The sequence below is a fragment of the Callithrix jacchus genome, chromosome 3, assembly GCF_049354715.1.
Source record: "Callithrix jacchus isolate 240 chromosome 3, calJac240_pri, whole genome shotgun sequence".
NCBI classification, from domain to species: domain Eukaryota; kingdom Metazoa; phylum Chordata; class Mammalia; order Primates; family Cebidae; genus Callithrix; species Callithrix jacchus.
Window position 1 is genome coordinate 169,976,826 of NC_133504.1, and position 14,917 is coordinate 169,991,742.

At 38.6% G+C, this 14,917-nt stretch overlaps 1 protein-coding gene across 8 annotated transcripts in view; it reads left to right on the plus strand.

Annotated features, from left to right (window-relative positions):
* PPARGC1A (PPARG coactivator 1 alpha) overlaps positions 1-14,917 on the plus strand; it is a 684,253-nt gene that overhangs the window by 593,322 nt on the left and 76,014 nt on the right. The gene's annotated exons all lie outside the window — the stretch shown is intronic.

Sequence of the window (14,917 nt, forward strand, 5' to 3'; positions counted from 1 at the left end):
TAACAGGCTAATAGGCCTGAACACATCATGGGTTCTTACGGTGCTGTCATCAGAAGACTTTTACATCCTTTCTAACTTACAGAAAAACAGTGTTTGGAAAACAAATGTTTTATTTTTATTTTATTTTATTTTTTTAAAGACTTAATGGACTAAGAATCAACAACTGAGTGAGTTAAACTCTGTTGTAATAATAAGGGTTTGTGAAAGAATTAGTGACAAGGAAGAACAAAAGTCTAAACCTGTTTATTCCTATTTCCCATAGAAAGATAATAAGCAATAAATGGTACCTCATATAAATTCATAAATAAGAAGGCACTTTTTTTAACCAAGGGGGTAGATGTCTACCTTTATTTGATTTACTAATTAGGTGAACTCTTTTTATTATTATTATTAATTCGATTTTGGTTTGTAATTTCTTTATATAATGGGAATTTCTAAACCCAGCTAATCTACTCTATACTTATAAATCAGTCAAAATTCATTTACTTTTCAGTAGCAAGAATTACCTCCCTGACTCTGGACTCTTATTATAAGCCTACCATATAATAAAGAATGTTAATCTATTCCTATTAAAGTGTTACTTCGAGAAGAGAAATTCTTTCCCACAAGATCAGTAATCATTGACTTGAAAATACGTGATTTTTTTATAGGAACAAACATTTAGTGAGTACTCTGGCAAGTGAAATAAATGAAGATTGACAAATCAGCTAGTTTCTTTTATCACAACTATGAGCGCCATCATCATCATCATCTAATGTTTTCTGAACACCTACTGTGTGCCAGACTTTGTTTTCCACCTGCAAAGACATTTCTTATACTTCAAAGTTATTTGGTTGAAATCCAAATCTTGAGAAAGCCAATTTAAAAATATTAATTGAGTTTTCCTGGAACCCAGTGTATAACATATGCTGAATAAATGATTGTTGAATCAGGAGTGAATGATGAATTTATTCATGTTGATAACAATAATAGTAATGACAGTAATAGCCAACATTTTGGAATACTCATGCTTAATATATGTCATCTCACTTATCTTTGTAAACAACCTATTATTAGGTCCTATTATTATCATTCCTGTTTTACCTATGCAGACACTGAAACTCAGAGAGGTTATTTGATTTTCCCCAAATCACACAGTTGACAATAAAGACCTGGGGTTTGAACCTCAAATTTATTGGACTTCAAAGTCTATATCTTGATGAAAACAGAGAACGTACGAATTTGGGTGACAGCCATCCTTTACAAAGACATATCAAGCTGCTTCTTTGCTCAATATATTTAAAAATAGAACAGAATCTTTCCTTTCAGTGTTGGTTGGCATGGAGGTAGTTAGCTGGTGAGCTGAGATGGCTGTAGGTTCTGCCGATGGCTGAGATTTTGTAATACCTCTGGAGATTAAGTGGGTTTTAGAAGAATGCTTAAGGTAGAAGAGTTAGGACTGGGGAGACAGAACAAGGTGGAGGAAACACTGAAGATTGTGGTTAATTCTGCTTTCCCAGGCTTCTCAGCCAGGTCTTAGAAAGTTCATGTGAGGACTTGGCCAGTTAGAACTGGTAAATTGAACATTCCTCACTCAGTACACTTGTCAGGTTACAGGCCCATTCTAAGTCATGCTGCATTAAATAAATAGGGCTTTAAAAAAATGTCCATCTCTACAGACCTCTTATCTAAAAATCAGCTATTCCATATCAAGTGAATGCCATGCATTTTGTAGAGACTAGAGACTAACCTAGAAGTGGAGGAGGTGGAAAAGGAGTCAATGCCTCTTTGGCGGGCTAGTTTAAAAAAATACAACTTTCTCCATAAACTTTATGTCCCTGTATTTTGTATTGTGGTATTTGTGAGAGGTACTTCACATTTATACCTTCAGGAGACTTGGTTCAGCCTCTAGTTAATTATCTACATGTAGGTGCTTAATCTGTGCAATGCCACCCTTTTTGTTTCCCTGTATCATATTCCACACTAATAAAATTATTTTCAAGCAGGACTCTAAAACAAAAAGCTCATTTAATTTAGTCTCTCATTAGGTCATTTTAAACCATTGATTCTTAACCAAAGGCAATTTTGGTCCCCGCCTTCACATCCCAATTCATGGGACATTTGACAGTGTCTGGAGGCATGTTGGGTGGCTACCACTGGGGACAAGCTGATGCTATGAGCATTTACTGAGTAGGTACTAGAGACTAGGGATGCTCACAGACATCCTACAACATGCAGAACAGCTCCCACCACAAAAAATGGTTCAGCCTCCAGTGAAAAAAGCGCTGAGGTTCAAACACCCTGTTTTTTAAAAAAAAGTCCTCACGCCTGTAATCCCAGCACTTTGGGAGGCCGAGACGGGTGGATCACGAAGTTAAGAGATCGAGACCATCCCGGTCAACATGGTGAAACCCCATCTCTACTAAAAATACAAAAAATTAGCTGGGCATGGTGGCATGTGCCTGTAATCCCAGCTACTCAGGAGGCTGAGGCAGGAGAATTGCCTGAACCCAGGAGGCGGAGGTTGCGGTGAGCCGAGATTGCGCCATTGCACTCCAGCCTGGGTAACAAGAGCAAAACTCCAGCTCAAAAAAAAAAAAAAAAAAGTCACAACACTCCCCCTTATAAATTACTAAAGATTAATTGGTCAGACTTCTAAGAGAAGACATAGTAAGGTACTGGACATAAAGAATGAGAAGTCATATAGTGGTATCGAGATGCCTGGGACTCCAGGACTATTATGTCAGTTATTCTCTTAGTGTCAGAGGGCAAAAGTGACTGTTTAGGTAAGTTCCCATAACAGTTTTCTCTGATGTCACAAAGCCCATTCTTTATCTAGGCAAAGGGTAAGGTCATATGTGGCAATGTGGTTACCCACAGCGGCAGCTTCAGGAGCATTTGCATGGCGTGATGTCACCTCCACTCTTTGCCCTCTAGCGTTAAACTCATACATCTTTTCTGTAATGTGAAAGGAAAGTGTGTTTTGAGCAGAGGTGACATTCTAAGACTGGGTCTTCCCCTGTGAAGAAGGTTCGTATGTAACCAAATAACTCTTTCGTGGCCACGGGTTTGTGTTGCTTCTCCCAAAGTAGCATTTCAGAGAAGCGCTTTCCCAGGGCCAGACACTCACAGTGGACTTTTCACCTGCACTCACCTTCTTCCAATTTGCAAAGCCCTGCCTCATCACATTTGAGAAGGCCTTGTACTTGAGCAAGTTAAACAGTCACGGGCTCTGCCGTCTCTAATCTGACAATAACAAGCATTATCTACTTTGGATTCCCAGAATAAAATCAGGCACTGAGTAGTTAAATGCTTTTCCCTGAGTCAAGTAGCACGTCAATGACGCCACTGGAAACTGGTCCTCAGCTCTGTGAATTCTCATCACAGCAGAAAGTGGGATTTAGGGGTATATAATAGAGTGTCAGAGTCTTAAAATGTTGAGAGTAAATTATGTATCTCTTCCTTTTGTTTCTTCCATATGTTTGAATCTAAGTTTAATTTTTATTTAGCATCACAAACTTAATAATGATAAAGAATGAAGGTGAATGTCACAATTTGAGAAAGGGAATTCTGAGTTGGGGCAGAGGGGTGGGGACATGCAATGGCACATGTTTGGTTGAGTAACTGGACACACAATGTTCTATGCTTATGCAACCTGTGTTCAGATGTGTGAATGCAGATGACCAGGTACGATTCAGAAGCCACTTAAAAAAAAAAAAAAAAAAAACAGAGCGAAAGGCTTAGAGGTAACAACCTTCAGTGAATCTGATCCATGCGTAGGGAAAACAGGATGCTGTCCCTGGACCGGCTGGGAGCAAGATTTATGTTTCAGAATATTGCAACATAACTTCCTTCCCTCTGTTGCCTTTGTGCATTGTTTGAAGGAGGAGAATAAAGGGCTACTTTTACAGCACAGCAGTGTGTAAAGATGGATGGCATGGGGTTAGTTTAAATAGCATATTGGCCTTTCTGGGTCACTGTGGGCAACCTTGTCCCTGATTTATTTTAACACTTGCTTTAATGCCTCCGTGATACAACTGAATGGGCATCTTTCATTCATTCGTCTGTTACTTCTGAATGAAGCTACTTGGGGTTTGTTAGAATGATGGCAAGTGAGAATGCAGTTGTCTCTAGGTCATTACTTGTAATACGTTCTGAGGCCTGCCTTTGCTGATGGGGAGAAAAGGACTCTCACAGCCGTAGCCAGCCAGCATTCATGTTTGGTCATTGCTGGAACTCTCAGGAAGCCTGAGACTGTGAACTTTGTAGCAGAAAAGAATGAGTGGTGGTTTTGTATTTGTGTGTAGATTTTCCTGCTATATGGCATCAGGGAAATGAATGTGGAAGCTTTTAAGACGACTTGATTCTAGTTGGAATATAGATACTTTACATTTCTTCATTTGGCTTTCAGTTATACTCTAAATTTTGCAAAAAGTGGGCGTTTATTATGTACCTATCAAAAAGTTAAAATAACAAATATTGGCAGTAGTTCAACACACCATGAGCATTTAGGGAGCAGGGAATCTGCCAGTCTTGTTCACTGATATTTTTCTAGACTTTTTCTTAGAAAAACAGCAGAAAGTAAGAACTCAATACATATTTGTATCATAAGTAATATGTTGATTTTCATGTGTTTATTAATGATATGAACTGAGTTAGGTAATGTCAAGATTTCCTACAAAGCACAAAAGAAGGTCTGTGTCCTAGAGGACTTTAAATCTAGTTTGGGAGGCAAAATGAACAAATATAAAACAATTAGGAAACCATGCAAGGCTGTGTATTCATATATACAAGTATGTGCATATGTTTGTATTCTTAGCAATTGGAAAACAATATAAGACTGTATATTCATGTATATGTATATATACCTACATAGGATTATATATACATATACATATATAGATTTGCAATTTGCAAGCATTGCAAGCTCGTGTATGCGTAAATGCATTTATATATATATACATGTATGTGTGTGTATTTCTAACTGAGGACATAAACAGCAAGAATAAATTCACAAAGACTTTTAAAAGAATAAGAGCAAAGTGTTATCATAGAGGGGATGTGGAAGTTAGGAGCTTGGTTTACTCAAAGTAAAGTGTATATTAATGGGAACACAGAAGTAGGGGGAGTAAGTTTGGATGTAAAGTAGGTACAGAATTGCGGTGGGCCACGAGAACACAGTTGGAAATGTTTAGAGTCTGCATCGTAGAAAATAGGATGTCATTAAAGGTTTTTAGCAGGAGATCAAAATAATGGAGGTGGTATTTAAGAATGATAATGCTTAAGAGATGTAGACAAGTAGGAAATATGGAAAATCAGAGAGCAGGCCCTGCTGTATTCCAAAGCCAATGTGATACAGGTACAGGGAAGGGACAAGGCGATAGCAGAGGGGGTGGCATTCAGGGAACAGATTCAAAGCACCTTGAAGGAAAATTCCATCAGCCCTGATAGCTCTGAGTTAGGATTCACAGAGAGGTGGCAAGGAATGCTAACTCGAAGATATTCCAAAGAGAAGCAGAACTTCATGGATATCGTCCCTGGTTAGGCTTCTGCTCATTCTTGGGAGCTGAAGTACTTCCTAGATTCGTGACTCATTTTACAAAGGAGCCCTCTATCTCCTCACTCCTCACTGCCGCAGGGACAGAACATATTTAACCCAATCCACAAATTTACGTGGTGTCTGCTTTTTTTCACTTGTCTCCTTGGAGGAAATTCTGCAGCCTTCCATGGTAATGAATTCTTGCTTCTGTCTGTGCCTGTGGTCAGACAGACTTTTCTGTGAATGGCAAACCTCTTGGAATTTTAACAAAACAAATAGACCAAAAAAAAAAAAAAAAAAATGCGTGTATAAACAACCTCACCTTAATTTAATCATTGGAAGAATAAATTCTTTTTTGTTGTGGGGGAGGGCTGAATTAATTCACAATAATCACTTTTATAAGATTTCTGGAATTTCCAATTTGCAATCAATAAATGTTTGTCATTTAAATTAAATTTACGGCCCACAGCCAGATTTTTGCCACACTTGGTAATGACACTTACAGAGAACATAGACTTCAAGTAAGAAAATAATAGCCATTTAAGTGGAGAGATAATTGGCTGTAACATAAGAACATTGAGGAATGTTGAAACTCATGGAGACTTATGGAGTATTTTAAAAATTTATGTTGTACTTATCTTTGCATTTGTAGTCTACCACAAAATTCCAAATTCTGGGTATAAATCAGTTAGATGTTCATCTTGGAGAGTCACAAATCAGGAAGCAACAATCTGACCCAGCCTGTGTGCTGCTTTATTTCCATCCTCTACTGTCGGCTTATCTTGCAGGGAGACTAAATAGTGTTGTTCGTGTGTGTGTGTGTGTGTGTGTGTGTGTGTGTGTGTTCATCTAAACACCTCAGTTAAGCACTGTTGTTTAAGACTTCTTGGCTTGATAACATCTGGCTTATCTTGGGAACATCTGGTTTATCACCCTATTTCCTCCCTGCCATTATGCTGACCACTGGAAAAAATATGGCTCAGGAGTTCTGACCCACAGGGCTCTGTCTCCTGGCATCAACCCCTGCTAATAAATAGCAACACACAGGATGCAGGTTACATGACCATCTTTCACTGGCACTAACTTTCCTGCCTGCTGGTGGCTTTTGTTAATGAAAGGTGTGGCTGCGAGAGATGAGATTGGCTGCTGTTTTTTTTTTGTTGTTGTTGTTTGTTTGTTTTTAAATGGAAGTTGATTCAGTTCTTAGCCATTTGCAATTTGCAAAGTGAGAATGTATCTGTTTCATTAGGCACAGTGATAGTAGAAAGTGCTATTTTGTATTTTGGGGTGGTAGAGACCCATGATTGCATGTCAGATACTCTAGGCACTCCAGAAAGTAAATGGGCTACTTTATGGGCTTATTGCTGGCTTTTTCAACCTCCCAGAGTCTCAACTCTTGTTCATCAAAGTTACTTTGCCTGGATACCTTTGGGGCCAAAATAGTGGAGACCCAAATTCACAAGGAGGAAATCTTGGAGCAGAATCAGGAAAAAGTGGCTCATTGCTTCTCAGATTTACCTCAAAGATAATAGTGTAGGTGAAAGTAATCACAAGGTTCAGGGTGTTGCATTGGACAAACTGTCTGTTTGTATAGCAACCATGTGTCTGTGTGGAGACCTTATACACATGCTGTGTTTATTTGTCCATGCACCACTATCTCTATGCCATGTCCTGGAAGCACAGCCCAGCAGATGACTCACCTCTGGATGAAATCAACACACAAAGCAGATAAAAAGCTGAACATTAAAGACCACATTGTTACTGGGGAGAGCCAAATTGTTCCTCCACCAATCCCTATCCCAGACTTCACATTTAACAAGGTTAATTTGTCCCTATAATTATGTGCCTATTCTTTGAGTAATGAAAAATTTTATTGTGGGTTTTATAAAATGAATTGCCTGTGATGTAAAACAATTTCGGTAAGGGCCATTTTTTTTCTTCTTCTTAACCTCTCAGATTCCTTTTAATTTTTAAGACTGTGCCCTCTGAGGTAAGTGTGAAAGCAAAGCAGGATACTGTGTTTTACCGTAGCTGGAATGAGGAGAACAGGGAGAAGGGGAGAAAAATCCACAGTAAAATACACACTCTTATTCTTGGCAATGGCAGAGCTGTTTGAAGCTAAATGACTTCTTATCCATTAAGTCATTTGTCCCAAAGTGATGACAGAAGATACTTTTGAGCCTTTTCTTTTCCAAAATGATAGAGTGATTTGCACAGTTTCAGATTCTAAACACTAATATTTTGTAGACCTGCCCATCTCCATTACTACTGCAAGTTACTCATTCAAGGTTTGCAGCCAGATGGATTAATAAATTACCAGATCTTTCATAAAATGACTTGGCCTGACTTAAGCAACTACTTTTTAATTTTCTTTCTCCTTTCCCTTTTCTGGGGGTAGGGGTCAGTCTTACAGTTGGTGTTCCTGGGCTCTAGAGAGAGTGAGCCCCCATCGGGTTTTTTTGAAGTAGCTTCTTTAAGGCTTCACTGCACTTTCTCATTCTTTTCTGAACTTCTACTCAGAAGCAGTCAGTTCAAGGAGGAGCAATCAGGCTGGTAGGGCAGAGAGGAGGAAGGAGACTCAGTAGTCAAATCCCGGGTGGTCGATGCCCTTCCCTGTGCCAAATCAGCATGATTTATCAGAGCCTTCTCTTCTGCACGGAGTCGAGAGTGAGTTCCATGGTCCTCACACAATATGCATAGCTGGAGCTCTGAACTTTGAAGGAAAGCCTCAGAGCTATTTGCAAAGTGCTGGTGCTTAGTGAATCCTAAATTACATTTAGGAAATAGTCTACTGCTACCAGTTATACTTCATTTTTATTCTTGACACAGACACCTAAATCAGAGAACAGTAACATTTCAGAGATTATAGAAGCAGTTTGGGTATGTTCCAACACTATAATAGGATCAGAATTTTAAGGCCTTTTGTATTATTACCAATAGTCACTTAGTTTCTACTGCAGCGTACTTTGTAGGGAATTACAGCTTTTACTAAAAAGATTAAAATGCTATTATGCAAATGATTGCAGTATGTTATTATGTTTACAAATTAACATCCATGGCTCAACACACAAATTAACTAACTATTCTATCTGTGTTATTAGTTAATAAAAATGAGTAGCTTAGAACTTTAGTAGAAAACAACTGTGATTTAACACATGGAACTTAATGTTCTAGGTGATATAATGGTAAAATAAAATTGAAAAAAGCACACAGAAAAACCAGAACTGTGTGAATAGCAGAGCTGCTTGCCTGAGAGGCTGATGAACGTGAATGAAATAGCTTCAGGCTACAATGTACAGTGGGCAGCATAGCAATAAATCTAAGCAAAGCACCACAAAATATTTTCTATTAATAAATAGTTCATTGAAATGATAATTACCCTCCATTACATGTTTGATATGTTCCCTACACACAGAGAATACTTAGCATTATTCTAAAATGGATCTCAGAGCAAATTTTGCTATGGCGAATGGGATTTAGCTTCAGAATATTGCTGGGTGATAAAAGAGGAGAAGGCTAGGTTCAGACTAAGATGGCTTTACAAACAGGCTGCAAATTGCTATTCCTGGCTGTTCATAAGAGATCATAAAAGCAAGGAGATAAGAGCCGCCAAGGTCCCTGAGAAATGAATGTATGTGATTATGTTATCTTGTGGGTTGGATTTACTAGACAGACCGACAACACCTTCACTTGAGCCCAACAGGAAAAGTAGAAAGAGATACAGATTTTGGATAGCAAACTTTGTCAGAATAGGAAATTCCAAAGCACTGTAATTCAAATGTTTCAAAAGAGATCCAGAATTTCCGTCACTGACGGAATCGCAAAAAAGAAAGAGCTAGGGATATGACCTACTATTAAGCAAATAAAAGGAAACAAGAGAATTAGAAGAACATCCTGGAGAACTGATTTTGTATTTCAAATATTTTGGACTCATGTTTCTTAATTCTCAAATAAAGATGTTGAAGACTCCTAAGTCCACAAACAGTTAACTTTTTAGGTCTCCCGATTGAGGGCTTCTAACTAGGAATATCTGGATGTACTGAAGAAACGTACAAGCAGGGAAGAAACCTCGGAGTTGGTCAAGGTTTGTGCCCTTGCATACAATACAAGCAATTTATTTTGTTCCAAATAGTACCTCTGTTTCTGGGGAAGTATTTATGCAAATGTTTGATATCTAGCTTTAGCAAGGTGCCTGGTTCCTTCATATCCTTCCACGTTTGGATAAATCATGTCGTTCTTCACTCTTCCAAATTTGTCCTTGTTGAAGCGAACACTTGCAAATTGGTTGAAGCTTGCTAAGAGAAAGAAAGGGAGATAGGGAAGAGGAAGAAAAAACCTGACCAAAAGCAGTTGCTGTGACAGCTTAGGATTTGATGGTTTGTGGCCTTGTCCTGTTCTCAGGCACCTGATCAAGAAAGTGGTACAATCCTGTTATGCAGACATTCTGGAAGTCTTGCCAACATTCACCTGACATGACCAAGGTTTAAAGTCCTTGCTGTAACTTTACAAAGCACAGTGAGAGTGTGTGCCTGTGTGTGTGCATATACACTCACTCACGTTCTTGTTTTTTTTTTTTTTTAAGGGAAAAAAGCGATCTTTGCCATAGAAGGGTGGTAAAATAATTAGTCCAGTAGACAAATGTCTTGGCCCATGTTTAAACAGAGCTTTAAGGACACAGTGTTCCCAAGAGTCACATATCTAAATACAAACCAGTGTCAGCTGCCATGCAGACCAAAATGTAATAGCCTGCTTTCACATAGGTCATCGTCAATCCATTTTGGTCGCAGTCACACTGCACATCTGTTTCTGCGAGCTGCAGCTTCTTAAGGTGGCATTTGGTCTTCATAAGAACACAAACAACCAAGCTATAAATTGCCACTGCTGGAGTTATTTTGAATAAGTGTATACTGTTTCATATTTATAATGGTGAGGCTTCATAATATTCACAGTGAATATATAACACCGATCAGTTCAACAAGCATGAAATTGTATGTTGTCAACTTGTCACATAAATAGAGTCATATTCTGGCTTGCGATAATGTTGAACTAACATTTTTTCCCCCAGAATTGTTGAGAGGGTCACAAAAAAGTGAGGAGGTAGCACTTCCTTTGGGTAGATAACCAGTCAAGGCTATTGTAAAGTTGATATTACTGTTGATGAGTCCCTTTTCACCCCTCCCTTCGAAGCACTGCTTTTCTTGGGCGAATGCTAATTGGCTAATCTGGTGTGTTTCTGCTGTCATCCAATGATATCATTTTCAGCTAGGACTTGCAGGCTTTTTTGGGTTGTGTATGTGTGACTAGCTTTTTTTTTTCTCCTTTAAAACTTTTTTTTTTTCTATTCTTGTAGTGCAAATCAGTGCTAATTGTCATGAAATTCTCTAACTATACTCTGGCAAGCTTTCTTTTTGCCTTTTCACCCCAGTTAACTCTTAATTTATTACCAGAGCGTTAGGAAATAGTGAAAGCTGGACATTTTATTCAAACTTAATTGAGATAGGTAATTTAAAGAGATACAGAAAAACATTATTGAACCAAATTTGCACCTTACTAAAAGGAGAAAGGACGAATGAAATGTGCTTGCCAATAGCCTGGGAGAAACTCAGAGACCAGTTTCCACAGTGGCTGACATTTCTGCACCAGAGGCACGGTAGAAACTGATGCAAGTCTGTTTTCAGTTTTGAGAAATTCTTAGATGGGTTCAACCTTCCTCATCTTTCTTCCAATGGCCTGAAGACAAAACGGCATTGCAATCTGTATTACCTGGTTAAGTTGCTAACTTCAACACCTTGAGGTAGTACTTTAGATTTTCTAAAGCACTATGCAATGTTATTGAGGATTATTACTAACACATTTCTTTTCATCCCATATCACTTGGGGTACGGCTGGTCCCATTTTCTTATACTAGAACAAATCCACTGGCCAACGCTCTTGATTTCCAACTTTTGCAACATCTTCACATTTCTTCTTGCTTGCTAATTTTAAAAGTTCATCTCTCCTCTCAGTGATTTACTTACCTATTTAAAAAAATATAATTGTCATCCATTAGCATGCTTAGTGTCTGGCCATTTTAGGGGGATACAGTGGTTAAGAGTAAACCTAGTCCCTGACTCCATGAAGCTTTTGGTTAGTGATGAAAACAGGCCTTTTATAATCAAGTAAGATAAGCTGTCTGTTTGAGGAAGTGGAACAGGGAATTTCTTCATCTGTCTGTTACCTAGTTATCACTATCAGATAAATTCTGCCCTTCTCCTATGTATTGTCTTCAGAAATGCCTTCACCTTGAAATGAAATTCTGCTGGAGAGCATTTCTCCTAGCTAGAGGAAACTTCTATTCCAAACCAACAACCCAGCTATAAAGTCCAACCAATGTAGGGCAGTGGGCAGAATATTTGAAGTTGGAAGACCTGAAATTTATGATGTCCAACACACAGTGTATTAAAATAACAGTTTGCTCATTGGAGTTGCAGGGTGGCCAGGGGGTGTGGAGGGGAAACAAGAGGAAGCCAACCCAAGGGAAGAGAGTAAGACTGTTAGTGTAGTGTTCTTTCCCCAGTGTGCAATTCTGACCTGACCAGAATGTTTTGCCCCTGGTGGAGTTTCTATGGATGAGATCTTTTTGGTACCATTTTAGGTCTGTTGACCTTTCTATTTGAGAATGAGATTTCAGTCCAGCTGGAAGAACTGACATGCTTTTTTGCCTGTTGGAGACACCTGGTGTATGTGGCTTTTCTCTCTCTTGTATCCATCATCTCTAAGTGAAAGCTCCTTGCTTCGTGGGGTAATGCTATCCAGGGGCTGTTCTGTGCCCTTGGAAGAGGCATGTGCAGGAAGAATGCTACCGATCCCTTTCCTCTTCTCTCTGGAGGTACCAAGCATGACACCCTGCCAAGCCTGACTCAATTAGATCTCTTTCAGATTCCTGTAATACTCTAGCGTAAATCCTCTTCTCCTCAGTTCTTTCTGAGAAATTTATTTCTGCTTCGAAATGGCTCTTGCTTAGGGGAAAGGTGCCTCTATTATAGGACTGCCCTTGGTTTGTCCATGGGCTGTTGGCTTAAGGACATTAGCTTCCCTGGGTGCCATCTCATTTGCTCAGATGTGAAGTTAGAGCTTCTATATTCCAGACATAGTTCTCCTGGGTGTCCAGGGATTCTGTCCAACCTAGATTCTGTCCAGATATGTTCTCATGTCAGAATCCTCTTGTGTCTTGCCAGCCCATTCTTAGCGGGGACACCCTGCTCTCTCCTCTGAGCTGCATATCTCAGCCTGCATTTTTCATTTAGGCAATGCTGTTTGATAGGCAGGCTCACCTCCTATTCCCACTGGGGAGGAGTCTGGGCAAATGCCTGGAAATTTGAACAAGCAATGCCTTATAGGATAAGTGACTTCTTTTCCCTGCTGGTCCCCAATTCCAGGGCTCTGCGTGCAGCAGATTTGAGAGTTACATTAGGTCACAATGCCACTGTCTAGCTCCTTTAATCCTATAACCCAGCAATCCCAGCAATGTAGCCTAGGCGGCTGCCCCTGTCCTAAAGGAATTTGTTTCAATTTCTCCTGGGAAAAATCTAGTCTGGACCACTTTGCAACATTTGTTTAAATTGAAAATTCTGACAAAGACATTCTGTCCGCAAAGAGGCAACGAATGTTCTCTACTTTGATACATTTGGAGGTTACAAAATGTTGCCTGGTGTTGGCAGATAACTGAGTATGGGGACCCACAGAGTACAAGCCATGCCCTGTTTAATTTGTCTTTTAATGGCAAATGTGTTTCTTCTGTGAGTCAGCAAAAGTGATGATACTCTCCAACAGGACTATGTGACCTCCCTGCTGCTTTTGTGGTATAGAAAAGAAGAAAAAAAACAAAACACCATGAATACCACTTTTTTCCGTTAGTTGCTGGTTTATTTTTATTTCCAGCTACATGTTTTATAGTTGAAAGAGAAGATATATGTTCCATAGATAGTATGCATTTTTAGGGTTATTTATGCATTTTATGGTTCTTTATGCATTTTTATGGTTATTTTTATAATTCATACTGGAAAGCCTAATTTCTGTAGCCATTAACAATTTAGGATTCTTAATTTCCTGAAACACAGGTGAGAAGCACACTGTTTTTAAAAATGTCTCTGAGAAGCCAAACTAGATTCGGAAAAGTTCCCTCAAACAGAACACATTTTATTCCCAGATACACTTCACCCCTCACTTACCACTTGCTTCCTTTTGTTTTACTTATGATTTAAATGAAGCTAATTGTCCAGTGTTCTGTCTGATATGTAATGTTTTATGAGTACATACGGCATGAGAAGAAATGGTTTAGAAAATTAACGAAATGGTGACGGTAAGGAGATTACAGTAAGCAGTGACAACTGACCAAAACAGACAAGACTAAAACTACAGAAAGTGGACAAAAAACCCTGAAAATATGACAGTCTGGGGCCTTTTAGTTTGAGAACAGATGATCCTATATTTCTCAATAGGTCTATATGGTCATTTTGCAATAACAGACAGTGCTACCAAAATCAATGTTCATAATTGTTAGAGTGGGGAAAATATGTAAATGATTCAAAAATATTTCCATGAAAAAAACTTTAATAAAAAGTTTGGTGCTTTAGCAAGTTATTTGATTTATTTACACAAGTGCCTAGGTGGATTAAAGCCTGATGATGTGAGGAAATAGGGGAGGCATATATACAAACACACACACACACACACACACACATACACACACATGCACAAAGTTTTAGATCTTACATATTTTAATGGAGTTTGGATATTATCCTGTAAGTGTTTTCTGTGTAGACTTCGATAGTAAAGAAGAAAATGCTCTATGAAATATTGAACTTCATTTTATAATCTGTTAGATTACGTCTTCCCATAAAAATACAACTATTGAAATTTTCTTGAATAAAAAGACCACTGATTCCTTTTTTCTTAATAGTAAAGCTTTTTGGCTATAGGGACATTGGTCAAAACAAATATAGCTCAGTAGAGTTATCATTAAGTAAGTAATTTCCCACATTACTTTAGAATGAAATCGCCTATACTTTTCTCCTTTATGGCTTTTCATATTTATTATACTCAGTCTTCAAATAAACCAACACCCCAGCAATGTACAACTCAATTGCAAATATTCATTTGGAACATATGAAATTGTAATATCAGTACTGTCCCCCATTTTGCCTGGAGACCCTTAAACAACCTTAGAGCTTTCAAAACAATCATTGAAATGTGCTACTTGGTTTTGGATAAAGAATTTCAGATAATGTACAGGGTTGTGTTTCCTAAATTTAATTTCTGTCTAAAAAGCCAGGGAATGCTCTAGCTGAATCTTCTTTATCCAAACTTTCTTGACTGACTCTGGCACCTTTCACCTGTAAATGCACAGCTCCAGGTTCT